The sequence below is a fragment of the Rutidosis leptorrhynchoides genome, chromosome 2, assembly GCF_046630445.1.
Source record: "Rutidosis leptorrhynchoides isolate AG116_Rl617_1_P2 chromosome 2, CSIRO_AGI_Rlap_v1, whole genome shotgun sequence".
NCBI lineage: Eukaryota > Viridiplantae > Streptophyta > Magnoliopsida > Asterales > Asteraceae > Rutidosis > Rutidosis leptorrhynchoides.
The window spans coordinates 585,811,157-585,827,816 of NC_092334.1; the positions used below are offsets into that span (position 1 = coordinate 585,811,157).

Below are 16,660 nucleotides of genomic sequence, written 5' to 3' on the forward strand. Positions count from 1 at the left end.
AATAGAGTTAGTTTTTATATTTTTTAATTACCGGGGTTTGTTGTTATTGTTTAGAATAAAAAAAAATAATAAAAAAAAAAAATTCAACAGGTTATCATACATTTTGATGTATGATAACTAAAACAAATGAAAATGACTAACGACAAATGAAAAATATTGTTTAAGGTTAGAAATTAGGGCTCAGGGTTTAGATTTAGATTTTATATTAAGCGTTTAACACGAATGGTTCAGAGTTTAGAATTTGAGTGTAGGGACTAAACTCAAAACTCTAAACTTTATATCGAGCTAAATTTAGAGAAAAACCTCATGATGATATTTACCTTGAGTGTCAACTTTCCCCCCATTTTTCTAGGTAGAACATCCTCATGATCATATTTACCTTGACCTCCAGGCCCTTATGCAAAATACCTTCAACTAGATTTTTCGGTATCTCTATAGCAGTTCAGGACATCAACCTCTGACTATATTCAGACAAAAGTGTCTCGGTATAGCTCTTATTATCCAACTCCCTCTTAACACTTGAATGTTTTAGGTGAGTAAGTTACAACATTTAAGCACCATATTTTGTATTATATGTTTTGAGAATATTATAGAAACATATTTTTGGTTTTTATATTATCAAAAAGAAAACAATAATATGTAAAAACATTTGGTTTTTGAAACCTATTTGAAGACTGAGTTCCATACTACAGTATATGGAAACCATTTCAAAGTCAAATCATTTTGAAAATGATTTGAATGCCATTTACAGGCATTATTGATTTGACTTACCGACATTGCATTCCACTTTAGTTTGATACCTAGTCTATCACTTGAAGATAAATTTTGTTGAAGCAACGACGATGGAAAATCTGTTAACATAGCTAGGTAAACCGATCTCGGCTTAAATTTGAGGAACTATGACGAATAGTACTTCTTCGGTGTTGAATGGATGTTTTTAATAAATCGGGTTTTGACATCCACTTCTTAGAAGACGCTTGTTTAGAAAATGAATGTAACACCATACATTTTTTTTTTTTTAATCACAGCGGAAACATAATATATTGATATTTACAAACCATACATAGAAATTAACTAAACCATAGCTATTACAGTCATCCAGGTGTTACGTTAACCAAAAGCTTTTACACACATATAGGTATCAAAATATAAACATCAGAGTGTAGCCTGTCAAACATATCCAAAAGCAACCACTCCCAAAACTATATCATGCAAAACTTAACCTGCAAGGGAGGAACTGGGGGGGTGTTAGCATAAAGCTAAGTGAATAGAATTATCCTAACAGTCATAGGTATCTAGCATCAAGATAAGCACAATGACATAGCATCAACAAGGTAAACCAGAATGGTAACACTAGGCTCGGCGGCTTGTACGGGCCATTAACTACTAGTTGATAGAGCTAGAGTTTACCGAAAGTTCCTGTTACTTTCTCCCTCGCATAGTAATCCGGACGCAGGGGATGCGTCATTCAAACTATACTACACGAATAGTAACTCTTGAACCCAACCTGACAGCAAGGTTGACCTTATGCTCAGCTTTATACCCAAAGTTGATTACCGACTAGGCATCATAGCCGATTATACCCAAGTGCACATAATCATCACATAAGCATAAACATCATATGCTAACTCATCAGGTATAACATGGCAGGACAACAGTAGCATAACCCGCTACTACATACATATAACAGTTAAGATAGTCTCACTCACCTGATAAACAGCAAGAACTCAGAAGTCTTATATTACTGAGCCTTCTCCGTTCCCTTATTACCTGAGAATACCATAATTCAAGTTAGTACATATCTAACCAATAATATCATCAATTCATACTCTTAATAACATCATATAGCCTAATATATTCATATATGACAAGTTTACATGGTTTCCCATCCAATTGCAACTTTCTCACGCATGTAGAACGAGGCATACGCACTATTCCATCATTTTGACCCAAAATAAAATTTGATTCAATTTTTTAAAACTTCACCATTAGAAACTACACCTCATTACATTTCCAACGGTAGTTTATTCATCAAAAACGGAGTTACGGTTTGAAAGTTACGGCTAAAACAAGTTTTCCAAAAATCTGCCAGACTGCAACCGTACGGAAGCATTTGCTACCGCACGGTTGCACATGCAACCGTACGGATGCACCCTGCAACCGCACGGATGCACCCAAAATGTCCCGGATACACCCTGTAACCGTACGGATGCATCCTGCAACCGTACGGGAGATGTTCATCAGTACCAGGTCGCTGTTTTCGTCATTTTTAACCCCAAATCTCGTTTTTGCACTATTTTGACACTACAAATCACTTAGGAAACATATATAACTCATATACAAACATTTTCTAATATCAATTTGACATAAACAACACATTCAAATCACTTTTTAATTCAAAACCCACTTTTACCAAAACCTAAACAAAAACCCATTTTGCAAACTGATTTGGCTATGAAAATCTGATTATTTTACCTTGTTAGATTCGTGAAATCACAAGGAATGATTTCCCAACTTCAACTTAACACAAAAACGAGAATCAAGGGTTAGGGTTTTTTGAGTATTTGAGAGTATAAGTTCGGTGTTTGATTTTTCCAAAAAAGGAAATAAGAGGAAGCAGATGCATATAAGGCAAAAAGGGGTTTCTTCATGTGGAGGAAACCTCTTCTGTGATACACACGTGTATTTATCAGTTATCTAAAATATGAAACACCACATTAAGTGGTCCAAACGAGGTCCAAATTAAATAAACAAACCTGTTCTGTGACCCTTGTCACAAACTGGTCTCAACTTTATAATTAAATAATTATAAACATATAATTATTAAAATAACATATAATAACACACAAGGGCAATTATATAATAACACACAAGGGCAATTAGGACAATTACCACTAGGCCTAATGTGAGGTTGTTACAATGAATTACCTTTGAGTTTTAGAAACAAGGTCAACTTTGACAAATTTTGAACAAATTTTGAAACGATGGATGATTTTTTTGAAATTTTTTTCTTTTGACAATAAAAATCAATCCATATTGGTCTTGAATTTCCGTTGGATTCTCATTTTTCCCTAGCACGGTTACAAGGAATGGTCGATTTCTTTTGGTTCATTAACTGGAATACTCATTAGGTCTTGGAGACAAGGATTTCTTGGGTTGGGTTGAAGTAATGGAGATTGAGTAGAAGTGATAGTGCTCTAAATGAACATATATTTAGTATCAATATCCTTCCAATATGTAAAACTTTTAGTTACTATTGTTCTATTTTTATGTAATAATCGTTTAAATAAATAAGTGCGAAGACAAAAGAAGAAAATGAAGATTTGAAGACGCAAACGTCCAAAAAGCTCAAACGTACAAGTTAAACTCCAAGTGGTTCAATTTATTGATAATTATCGTCTAAATATTGATAAGAGTACAAGTCGCGGAATGTAAAGTACAAGATATTAAATCATACGAAAAGACGTTCGAAAATACGGAACCTAGACATGAACCAACTATCAACGTACGACTCAACGGAGCTAAAATTACAAGTCAACTATGCACAAAAATATAATATAATATATAATTAATTATATATATTATATATTATAATATATATATATATATTATATATTATATTATACAAAGCCGCCCACGTTTAAATCAATTGGTGAGATGGAGTGCGAAGCTCCGCACTCTCGGAGATGTAAGGCACAAAAGTAGCCCACTCGCGGAGCAGCCCAGGATCAAATTGGCCGATAAAAGCTCGAGCATTCTGCCGAGTTACACACCCCTTTTCCAACCTCAATATCTCTATATGTATTTATATTTATATTTTATAATTTTAATTTTAATTTAAGTTTAATAATAATAAGGTTATTGTAAGAATGTTTTACGGGTTTTAAGTCGAAACTCTGTTCGTGTATCGCTACGCTATTAATAATCACTGTAAGCTATGTTCTTCCTTTTTAATTTAATGTCTCGTAACTAAGTTATTATTATGCTTATTTAAGTCGAAGTAATCGTGATGTTGGACTAAATATTAAAGATGGGGTTATTAGATTTTGTACCATAATTAGGGTTTGGACAAAAGACCGACACTTGTGAACATTGGACTATGATTATTAATAGATGTGGGGTATTGTCTAATTGAGCGACAACTCATTGGAACCTGTCGAACCTATCTTCAAATTAGTTAATCTAATAATTATTAAATGATTATGAATGTGCTATTTAGTGAGTTTATACGACATCTTTTACGATCATTTAATTAATTATTCAGGTTGGGTAATTGATTATTCAAACTGATCAAGTGAGTAAATTAATGTATCATGGACTAATTAAAACAGGGGTGGATTACATACAAGGATAATTGGTGTAATTGTTAATAAATTATTAAAACCTTGGATTACACGCAGTCGATAACCTGGTGTAATTATTAACAAAGTATTAAAACCTTGTTACAGTTCGAATCCCTAATTAGTTGAAATATTTGACTTCGGGAATAAGGTTAATTTGACGAGCATTTTATAATTATGACCGATGGACTATTATGGACAAACACCAGATAGGTATCAAATAAACCAGGACAAAGGACAATTAACCCGGGTAACAATTAATTAAAATCAACACGTCAAACATCATGATTACGGAAGTTTAATTAAGCATAATTCTTTTATTATATTTTTCATCGTACTTTTATTTTCCGTCATTATATTTATTGTACTTTAAATTATCGCAATTTTAAATTTTGTTATGTATTTTACGCACTTTAATTATCGTCATTTATCTTTACGCTTAAAATATAAAATCGACAAACCGGTCATTAAACGGTAAAATCCCCCTTTTATAATAATATGTCTACTTATATATATATATATATATATATATATATATATATATATATATATATATATATATATATATATATATATATATATATATATATATATATATATATATATATATATATATATATATATATATATATAGTTTTATAAAAATATATTACGTAATCACCAGCTTCCTGTGGAACGAACCGGACTTACTAAAAACTACACTACTTTATGATTAGGTACACTGCCTATAAGTGTTGTAGGAAGGTTTAGGTATATCCATAAATTAATTAAAACTTGTATCATATTTCGTCGTATTTCGTAATAACTATAATAGTATTTCGTACTACACCTCGCATAACATCAAGTTTTTGGCGCTGCTGCCGGGGACTCGATGAAAAACGCTATATTTATATTTGTGTAAAAATATATAATTTTTATTTTTAATTTTGTAAAAATATTTTGTTTTAGTATTAAGAGTTAAAAAAATTTATTTTTAAGATTTTTTTTTATAAAATTAAAAAGTATTTTTATTTAGATTTTTAAAATATAAGTTTATTTTTATTTTAATTATATATCTATTATTTTATAAAACTAAAAAAAAAATTCAAAAAAAAATACGAACTGGGCCAGTTAAATTTCGAAGCCCAATTCAGTTTTTAATTAAATTAAACTGGGCCGAGTCTGTTTTGGCCCAACAGCCGAACCCAACACTGTTAAACTCCGCAGTCACGGAGCCCCTCAGGCTCAAAACACCACAGTCGCGGAGCCTGCTCTGGCAGGAAACCTAGTACGTAATAAATGCTGAGTTAGGGTTTTTAGTATTTTAATTATAATTAAGTTAGGGTTTAATTTTAATATTAATTAGTTTAATTAGTTTTAATTTATATTTTGTAATATTATTATTAAATATATAGAATAATATTTTTATAAAATAATAATATAAAAATAATATTTTTATATAAAATCTTATTTTTATCATTTTTCTTATTTATTTTTTTGTATCGTTTTTTTTCGTTTATTTCGTAATTTGTATATTTGTCGTTCGTAGTAATTAGTTTTAAGGATAGTTTTTGCCGTAGTATTTCTAGAATTTTAGGCTTTGCCGTAAAATCCCTTAAGTGCTTTTTCTTTAGATTAAGACTTAGGCGCTTTAGAATTTTACGACGTCGCTTATCGCTTTAGTTTTAAATAAATTTTAGTGCCTAATTAAGTTATTGCCGTTTTGGATATAAAATTCCTTTAAGCTTTAATACCTTTAGACGCAAGTTTTAATATTTAGTTTTTAGATTTTTAAGTTTCGACGCTTTTCTTTCTTTTCTTTATTTTTCGACGTTTTTCGACGCGCTTTTTCTTTTTCATTTCTACTCTCTAGTTTTTAGGACATAGATTATTTTTTATCTTCTTTAAACTTCGACGAAAAATCATTTTAAGCGGTTAAATTGATAGACATCCAAATTTTCTGGTTCGTAGTAATAGTTGGATTTGTTAGTGGCGAGTTGTGGGCTTCCGATTTAAAGGGTCCTGGCTACCTGCTGCATCTATTGGCTATTCGAAACGTGGGCAAAATCAGAAAAGTCTATAAATTTGATAACTTATATAATTTTTTATTTTTATAACTAATAGGATATTCAGTGAATACACCGAGCAAAACGTTCACCACCTTTCATACGTTCACAACCTGTAACTCGATCAAGACATCTAGCCAATATTGTCGCCGTTGATTTTTCTTTAGAATCATCATCTAGTCAAACAAGTACTCCAACTCAAATTTTTGATAATCCATTTTTTGAACCCGACTTCACAAATGAGAACCCGGAAGATATTCAAGGACAATTCCAGGATCCTGAACCACTAATCATTCCTCCTGAACCACAAACCGTTAAATCAGAATCTTCTAGTAATTCTGTAACGACTCGGAAAATTTCGACTAATTTTAAACCAAACTCTCGATACGACATTGTATTTTCTACACGATAAGCAAAGTCTGCTAGGTTAAGTCTCAAAAATTTTGAACTGTTTCATATATTCAATTGACCTTCGACTATTCCCGACGATTCACGAACAACTATTTGTGAATAGATACATATGTATCTAAATATTATAATTTGAAATATTATATGTTATTGCTATTAAAATTTAATTATGTAAAATAAAAAGAGATTTTTATGTGTTCTTTTATTCGCCACTGATTATCAACGGAGTACGAAATACAGCCAGTAAATGATGATGGCTAACCTATTACACGTTTTTATTATGTCATAATTAAAAATTATGTCAATTACTATTGTTAATTGAGATTTACTGTTATTGATTGAATGAATGATAATTCAATTACAGAGTAGTTGCAAATTATGTGATGGCTTCCCTATTTAAATTAGATATTTTCATATCCTACACGTTTTTATTCTCTGGGTTTATAATATATATATTTGTGAGTACCAAATTCTCCACCATATACATCTCTATCATCTAAATTGAATTTCTCACTTAAACTAACACAAGTATCACTCTTTCTATTTATATACACGAACACATATCTATAAACATTCACATTTCTTTCCTCTTACTACCGCCTTCTTCGACCTTAATCACCACCATGGTTCTACCACCCTCCAACCATACCGGTATCACCACCATCAATCACCATCACCTACATATTGTGCTACTGCAAACTTAAGTTTTCTGTTTCTATCCGAGCCAAGCCAAGAACCACCACACCCTTCAAAAACTACTACGTTTATTGTTTCTAATCACCATCAAACAAAACCCATCTGCGAATTTCTCTTATTATTGTGAAGGTTCAAACCCTACAACACCCACGAATTCATGTGCTGCTGCTACCTCTTCCTGGGTTCATAGTTCGAACATCACTTCTCAACTCCGATCATCACCGGCCACCTCGCACCACCACCACATCGCAAACTGCCACCCTACCCTTAAACCACCATGTTTTCTTCCTCTCTCTTCGAATTCCATCGTAAATCACCATCACTTTCACCATTGTTATTACACGAATATAAAACATCATCTTCACCGTCATGTTTTGCTCATTCGATTTCAGTTTCGGTCAGTCGAAGACCACCTATACCGAACCACCACCTTACACACCATCGTCAACCGAGACCACCATGAATCACTCCTTCACGATATATATATGTATATATACACGCGTGCATCGAATTACTTTCATCATCAACCACCCCAAACAGCACCTGTCACTCAATCACTTCTAGTTCTAATTCGTTCGTGCCTATGGCTGCTCGACTTCTTTTGTTGTTACTGCAGCAATAATCACGATGATAGTAGTGGGGATATTGATAATGAAGATGAATATTGTGATTTGGTTAAGATAATAACAAGGTGTGAATTACTTTTGTGTGCCCTTTCTTTCGAAATTGGCCGACCAATTTAATCACTAGAAAAAGGCATGTTGATTGAATTATGATGAACTGTACATGATAATAACAAGCACATAAACATTTAGATATGATTTTTATTTACGAGTGCTTTATGGGTGGGCATGTGTCTTTCCAAAAGTAGGCCATTGTGATAAAAAAAAAATGAAAACGATTGATTAAAATCATCTTGGGCCACCGGTTTTATTTTTATCTTGGGCCGAGAGTTTATTGTGATTTGATTGAGCCGAAACCCAAATCCATTGGATTCGGTTCCTACTTGGGCCGTGAGCTTATTAGATGATTGGGCTTGATTAAGTGGTTGGGCCGAAGACTAAATTTTTGTTGGGCCAAAAGTGTTCGATAATGATGATGATACGAGATAGTGATGACGGTTTGATGTTAGATGATGATGATCTTAGGATTAATGATTTGGATGGTGATGATAATTTGATTATGATAATGTTGTTAAATGGTGATGTTTCTGTGATGTTGTAATGGAAATGACAAGAATGGATATAAAGTTGTTGATTAAAAAGAAGGCAGGGAAAACAAATAAAAAAAAATTTACGATCCTAATTATAACAGAAAATAAGTAGCAGCGTAAGGGTTTAAGGGTGGTTGTGTGGAACGAGAGGTCGCGGGTTCGAGCCCGGGCGTGGGCATTATTTTTAGGCCAAATTCTTTGAGGTAGTTATCTTTATTATTATCATTTCATTATTATTATTATAATTATTATTATTATTATCATTTTTATTAAAAGTATCATTATAATTAAAATTATCAAAATTATTATTTTTATTAAAACTATCATTATTATTATCCTTAATAGAATTATCAATATTATTAATATGATTAGCATTATTATTTATTAACACCTACATTAATATAATAACAAAATATTAACAATATTATCATAACAAATAAATATTTTCTAAATAAAAATACATTTATTACAAATTAAATATATAATATATATAAATTAAGAATAAATTTATCCGACTACAATTATATGTGTTAATATATATATATAAATGATATAGGTTCGTGAATCCGAGGCCAACCCTGCTTTGTTCAGTCGTTTAATGTCGTCATATGTATTTTTACTACAAAAATACATTAGGTGAGCTTCATTTGCTCCCTTTTTAATTGCTTTTGCAATATATATTTTTGGGCTGAGAATACATGCGCTGCTTTTATAAATGTTTACAAAATAGACACAAGTACTTAAAAATATATTCTACGTTGAGTTGTACCACTGGCATATTTCCCTGTAGCTTGGTAACTACTATTTACATGGGTATTGTAAACGCGAATCCTGTTGATAGATCTATCGGGCCTGACAACCCCAACCGGACTGGACGACCAGTATTCAACGGTTGCACAGTACTTCATTTCGGTGACTACACTTGGTACGGTGTAGTGAGATTTCATAATAAAGGGAATATGCGACGTGATTAAATGTTAAGTATGGTTACCAAGTGCTCAACCACTTAGAATGCTTTACATACACTTGCGAGTGTATTATGTTTATAATTATGAAATCTTGTGGTCTATTAAAATATTGAAATGATTGTTATGATAAACCTATGAACTCACCAACCTTTTGGTTGACACTTTAAAGCATGTTTATTCTCAGGTACGAATTAAGTCTTCCGCTGCGCATTTGCTCAATTTAAGGACATTACTTGGAGTCGATCATCGCAATGGGACCAAATGTTGATGACTTCGTCCAGGTGGATAAGGACGGGTCGCTACAAATTCAGATTTCAACAATTTCAAATATGAAAATAACGGAACCTCAAAGTATGGAAGACCGAATGAGAGCCACACGCACTGGCCAAGGTCACGCCATTATTAAGCCAGATGTTAATGCACCAGCTTATGAAATCAAAGGACAAATCCTACACATGGTAACTAATCAATGCCAATATAGTGGTACGCCAAAAGAAGATCCAAACGAACATCTTCGAACCTTTAATAGGATCTGTACTTTATTCAAAATCAGAGAAGTTGAGGATGAACAGATCTATCTCATGTTATTTCCCTGGACTTTAAAGGGAGAAGCCAAAGATTGGTTAGAATCGTTACCTGAGGGAGCAATTGATACATGGGATGTTTTAGTTGAGAAATTTCTTAAAAGATTCTTTCCGGCATCTAAATCCGTAAGACTTCAAGGAGAAATTGTTACGTTCGCGCAAAAGCCAAATGAAACATTATATGAGGCGTGGATAAGATTCAGAAAGTTGTTGAGAGGATGTCCTCAACACGGTTTAGACACTTATCAAATAGTACAAATATTCTACCAAGGTGTCGACGTCGCTACACGAAAAGACATCGACACATCAGCTGGTGGTTCCATTATGAAGAAAACCGCAACCAAAGCTCACAAAATCATTGATAACACAGGCTCCCACTCGCATGAGTGGCACCAAGAAAAAGATATCTTTCGTTCATCTAAAGCGGCTAGAGCCGATTCTAGCCATGACTTTGATTCCGTTTCCGCAAAAATAGATGCTTTCGAGAGACGAATGGAAAAGATGACTAAAGATATTCATGCAATATGAATTAGTTGTGAGCAATGCGGTGGACCACACTTAACGAAAGATTGTCACATTGAACAAACGATGGAACAATGTGAGAATGTTTCCTACATGAACCAAAGGTCGGGAAATAATTATCAAAATAATTATCAACCGCCAAGGCCAAAATTCAATCGAAATCAAAACATTCTTTACAATCCAAATGGACCCAACAATAACTCGTATAACCAACAAGGTCCGAATAACCAACCAACTCAAAACAACACTTTCAATTAACAAAGACCTAGCTTGTATAAACCACCACAACAAACCGAAGAAAAAAAGTCAAATCTAGAAGAAATGATGGCAAAGCTAATGGAATCTCAAACAAAATTTATTATATCTCAAACCCAAACGAATGAGAGGTTTGATCAGTCATTAAGAACTCAACAAGCTTTCATTTTGAATATAGAAAAACACGTAGGTACTCTTGCTAGCATGATGAGTGAGAGGGAACAAGGAAAGCTACCGAGTAATACTGAAGTAAATCCTCGGAATGAGAATGTTAATATGGTGTCAACAAATTCTGAAAAACCAGCACCAGAAGATGAGAAGGTTTTAGATGTGAGTAACAATGAAGAAGTTGCAACACCATCACCACCACCCGAGTATGTAAAGCCAGTGGTGGCACCATACAGACCACCCATCCCGTTTCCAAGAAAAGGAGTTGAGTATGAGCAAGTAATAAGTAATAAAGTTTGTGATACCTCTGGAAAGAAGAAGAAGAGTAAGAAAGTGCAAGAAACAAAAACCGTAAAAACAAACCTGGTGAAGACAGTTCCACCAAAACCTCTACCAAAGTTGGGTGATCCGGGTGAATTTATTGTTCCTTGTCTACTTAGTGATTGTGTGATGTATGATGCACTAGCAGATTTAGGTATGAGTGTGAGTGTTATGCCTCTTTCATTATATAAGAGATTAGTAGTAGGTAAGTTAAGTCCAACGGAAATGAATGTTCGACTCTTTGATCAAACCATTAGGCACCCAGTTGGAATTGCTGATAACCTACACGTTCAAGTGGGTAATTTAACCATTTTAGTCGAATTCATTATCATTGACATAGAAGAGGACTCAAACATTCCTCTAGTTTTAGGTCGACCATTCTTAGCGTCCACCGAGGCATTTATTGATGTAAGAAAGGGTAGAATGACACTTAGTAATGGTGAAAAATCGATCACCATTGTGATTCGAAAGTCTAAATCTCCACCAACCAAAACCGTTGAACCAATAAAAACAATCGATGAGAAGCATATTGTTTTACCAACTCCAACGGTAGTGCTTAATAATAATAAAAAGCCTAAGTATGGGGAAAATGAAGTAACACTGATGTGTTGCGAGGTGTATACGAAATACTATTATTTTTATTACGAAATACGATACAATTTACACAAGTTATTTATTTATTTATATAGATGGGATATACTTAAACCTTGATACAACACTTATAGGCAGTGTACCTAATCGTAGAGTAGTGTAGTTTTTAGTAAGTCCGGTTCGTTCCACAGGGAGCTAGCTGAGTTTAACGCTATATTTTTAACAACTATATTTATATAAAATATATATAATTATATATAGTAATATTATTATAAAAGGGGGCTTTTACCGTTTAATGACCGGTTTGTCGATTTTAAATAAAGCGTAAAAATAAATGATGATAATATAAATGATAGAATTTAAATTGCGATAAAGTAAATTGCAGTAATTAAAATGACAGTAAATAAAGGTACGATGAAATATGAAATAAAAGTATTATGCTTATTTAAACTTCCGTAATCATGATGTTCGACGTGTTGATTTTAATTTATTACCCGGGTTAATTGTCCTTTATCCTGGATTATTTGATACCTATTTGTTCTTGTCCATAATAGTCCATCGGTTATAATTATAAAATGCTCGTCAAATTAACCTTATTCCCGAAGTCAAATATTCCAACTAATTAGGGATTCGAACTGTAACAAGGTTTTAATACTTTGTAAATAATTACACCAGGTTATCGACTGCGCGTAATCCAAAGTTTTAATACTTTGTTAACAATTACACCAATTATCCTTGTATGTAATCCACCCTTGTTTTAATGAGATATGAATATTAATTTACCCACTTGATCAGAATGAATAATTAATTACCCAACCCGAATAATTAATTAAATGATTGTAAAAGATGTCGTATAAACGTCACTAAATATGACATACATAATAATTTTAATAATTATTAGATTAACTAATTTGAAGATAGGTTCGACAGGTTCCAACGAGTTGTCATTCAATTAGACAATACCCCCTATCTATTAATAGTCAATAGTCCAATGTCCACAAGTGTTGGTCTTTTGTCCAAACCTTAATTATGGTACAAAATCTAATAACCCCGTCTTAATATTTAGTCTAACATCACGATTACTTCGGCTCAAATAAGCATAATAATAACTTAGTTACAAGACATTAATTTAAAAAGGAAGAACATAGCTTACAGTGATTATTTATAGCGTAGCGTTACCCGAACAGAGTTTCGACTTACAAACTTACAACATTCGCTACCATAACCTTATTATTATTAATTTAAATTAAAATTATAATTAAAATATAAATTGAGAGATAAGAGAAAGAAAATAGAAAAAGATGTATTAAAACTCGCAGAAAACTGGCGAATTTATAGGATGTGGCATGCTACAGTAACTCATGCGGTCGCATGAGATTTGTGCCTTCTGGCCATGCGATCGCATGGCCGTCATTTCCTGGTCACATACTTTTTGGCTCCTAACTTGACATATTTATTTAATATATATATATATATATATATATATATATATATATATATATATATATATATATATATATATATATATATATATATATATATATATATATATATATATATATATATATATATATACATATATATATATATATATATATATAATTTTATATAATTATATATATATTATATTATATTCATGTGCATAGTTGATTTGTAATTTTAGCTTCGTTGCGTCGCGCGTTGTTAGTTGGCTCAGGTCCCGGTTCCGGATTTTAGAACGTCCTTTCGTACGATTTAATATCTTGTACTTTGCGTTTTGCGTCTTGTACTCTTGTAACTTTTGAGACGTTTCTTATCAATAATTTGAACCACTTGGATTGTACTTTGTACTTTTGAGCTTTTTGGTCGTTTGCATCTTCAAATTGTCGTTTTCTTCTTTTGTCTTCGCACTTATTTATTTAAACGATTATTACATAAAAATAGAACAATATTAACTAAAAGCTTTACATATTGGGAGGATATTGTGCCTAAATATATCTTCATTTGGAGCACTATCAAATATCCTCACACTTGAGCGTTGCTTGTCCTCAAGCAATACAGAACTTGAAATAAAATCACACTTCACTCGAATCACTTTTTTTTATTCTCACACTTTATACATCAGTGATTTTGATACGGTTGTATAAACAATTATAGTAACGATGTGGTTTACAGCCCTACATGACTACGAAAATTTAGATCCTTTAAGGAAATTGGATCTTTATGAAAACATTTAATCTTTTGAAAATTCAATCTAGCTTTTACCCTAGATAATTTTTCCAGAATAACCCTTCACCGGTGTTTGCAAATTATTTTTGTGGGTTGTGTGGATTTCAGATTTTAAAATTTTAGCTCAAAACTTGCGGTTTTGTGTCACCCACTTGCTAACCTTGTATTAGGAAGGCAACACGTCCAGTTTACTTGCTCCGTATATTACCTTTTGGTAAACTACCGTCCGGTTGTAAATGAAAGCGTTGAACAAGCAACTGTTAAGGCAATGTCCCGTGACATGCTTTTGATTATGGTCTATAACGTGTCGGATGCAATTACAATCCTTTGTAGGAGAAATAGTAAAGATCACCCTATAGTTTTTCGGTCTGGCACAAGGTCCTGTCTTTGATCATGCTATGCAACCACCGTTCTTACGGTTGATACCCGATTTGGTTCAGGTGACCTAATGAATTCCAGTGAAATCTTAGGATTTTACGTTCAATGGTAATGAACACATTGAAAATAGGTTTTTAGAAAACAAATCGGTTTTAATTTGATCAAAATATTTTCTCGTTCAAGCTCGAGTTTAGATATCATCGAATTCCATGAGTTTGTAATTCTCAATCTTTAAAGTCAATCTCAAGGATTGAGTAATATCAGGCTTAAAAGCTGATTTTTAATCTTTTAAGGAGATTATCCTTTCTGGGGATCTGATTCATTAGTCTTATCAAGCTAATTTGCACGACGCCCTCCCCATTTTATGAGACAGATCCTCTCATAGTTAGGATAAGTCTGACCACTTGGCGACCCTGTTTGATGCTGAGGTTCGTGGATTTCCTGCTGATTTTAGAGATGACTTTTCTAGATTTTTCGTCAACCTACAGATAGTCTGGACGACAACTTCCTGACCTAAATCAAGAAGCGCGTGTCTTTTTCAGAAGACTTTACTTCCTTTTAATGATAGAATTGATTCATCGTGCAGATCCATCTTTCTTTCAAATATATTACAGTAAATTAGGTAAAACTGATTAAAATCGTCCAAAACAAAAGTACCTGTAATAGTCTTGTACAAACATATGTGATATGTGTTTTAAATAACTTGGTAAATTCTTCCCACACTTAGCTTTTATTTATTTTTTTCTTTGCCTTTTTATTCTCATCTATTCCATTTTAAATGAATTCTAACGTTTTGGGTTGTTTATCCATTTATGTTCTCTCCGAGGTAACAATAATTTCGGCATTAATACCTAGTTTTATCATTCATAAATATGTATAAACATGATTTTGAATTCATTTTATTGAAAAAATTTTAAATTTTTACAAAATTTGGCAAATAAACTAAGTGTAAACCCGAGAGAATTTATAACCCTTCCCCACACTTGAGATCATGCAACGCCCTCATTTGCATGAAATCAGACTATAATTATAAATTCATGAGGGTGATTAGTGTAGAAAAGTGATTAAAAATACCTAGTTTGTAATTAATAAGGTCGCCGAATGATAGATGGCGCGCCTCATCGTTCATTCCTTTTGTTATAATTTCACATATGTTTTGCGTCTTATCATCAAAATTATTAGCTTTTGCTGAACTTTAATGTCAGTCTTTGAAAATGCGCTGTTTTATCATGTTTTGTACATAAGATAAACTACAAACATATAATATATATATATATATATATATATATATATATATATATTATAAAAACCTTTATTTATTAAAACAATTTAAATGAATAATTTTTTTTAAAATTTTGTTTCCTTTTACTTTAGGTAGTTTCGATACGTTTACCTAGTCCGTCCCTCGACAAAATTTAAAATTTGTCGTTTTTAAAGCGATTGTTTTAAAAGCAAATATTTTTGGGTTTTTTAATTTTTTTGGTATACTTTAGATCAATAAAATTAAAAATAATGATAACAAAATTTTTCGCCCCACCCTCGGGTAAAGCAATTTCGGTTCCATGACCTAGTCTTCAACTTACGATGAATTTTAGAAATTATTTTTTAAACTTAATGAAATAAAGTAAATTTTGTTTTTAAATTCACACAAAACTTAAATTTAAAAAGCATATTAATTTCATACAAAACCTATAAAACAAAAATTCAGAATGGAGGGAGAAAACTAGTTCTTTAGTGTCTGCTAGTGGAAAAGACCAATCGGATTTCATTCTCGGAACTACACGAGAACAGAACAACTAACTCTAGACAACGTTTTCTTTTTAAAACATTTGAATATCCCCACACTTAGGTAGCTGTGGTGTCGAAATTGTGATTAACTTCATCGTCAATTTCTCTTGGACCATAATCAACTTGCATATCTGTGACTTTTACTTTAAGCCATTGGTCGGATTCCTGTGTAATA

At 32.3% G+C, this 16,660-nt stretch overlaps 1 non-coding gene across 1 annotated transcript; it reads right to left on the reverse strand.

Moving 5' to 3' along the window:
• Window positions 1–10,383: 10,383 nt before the first annotated feature.
• On the reverse strand, window positions 10,384–10,490 carry LOC139895000 (small nucleolar RNA R71). Its single transcript, XR_011775472.1, has one exon. It is a non-coding gene; the product is annotated as a small nucleolar RNA R71 (small nucleolar RNA).
• Between the last annotated feature and the right edge of the window lie 6,170 nt (window positions 10,491–16,660).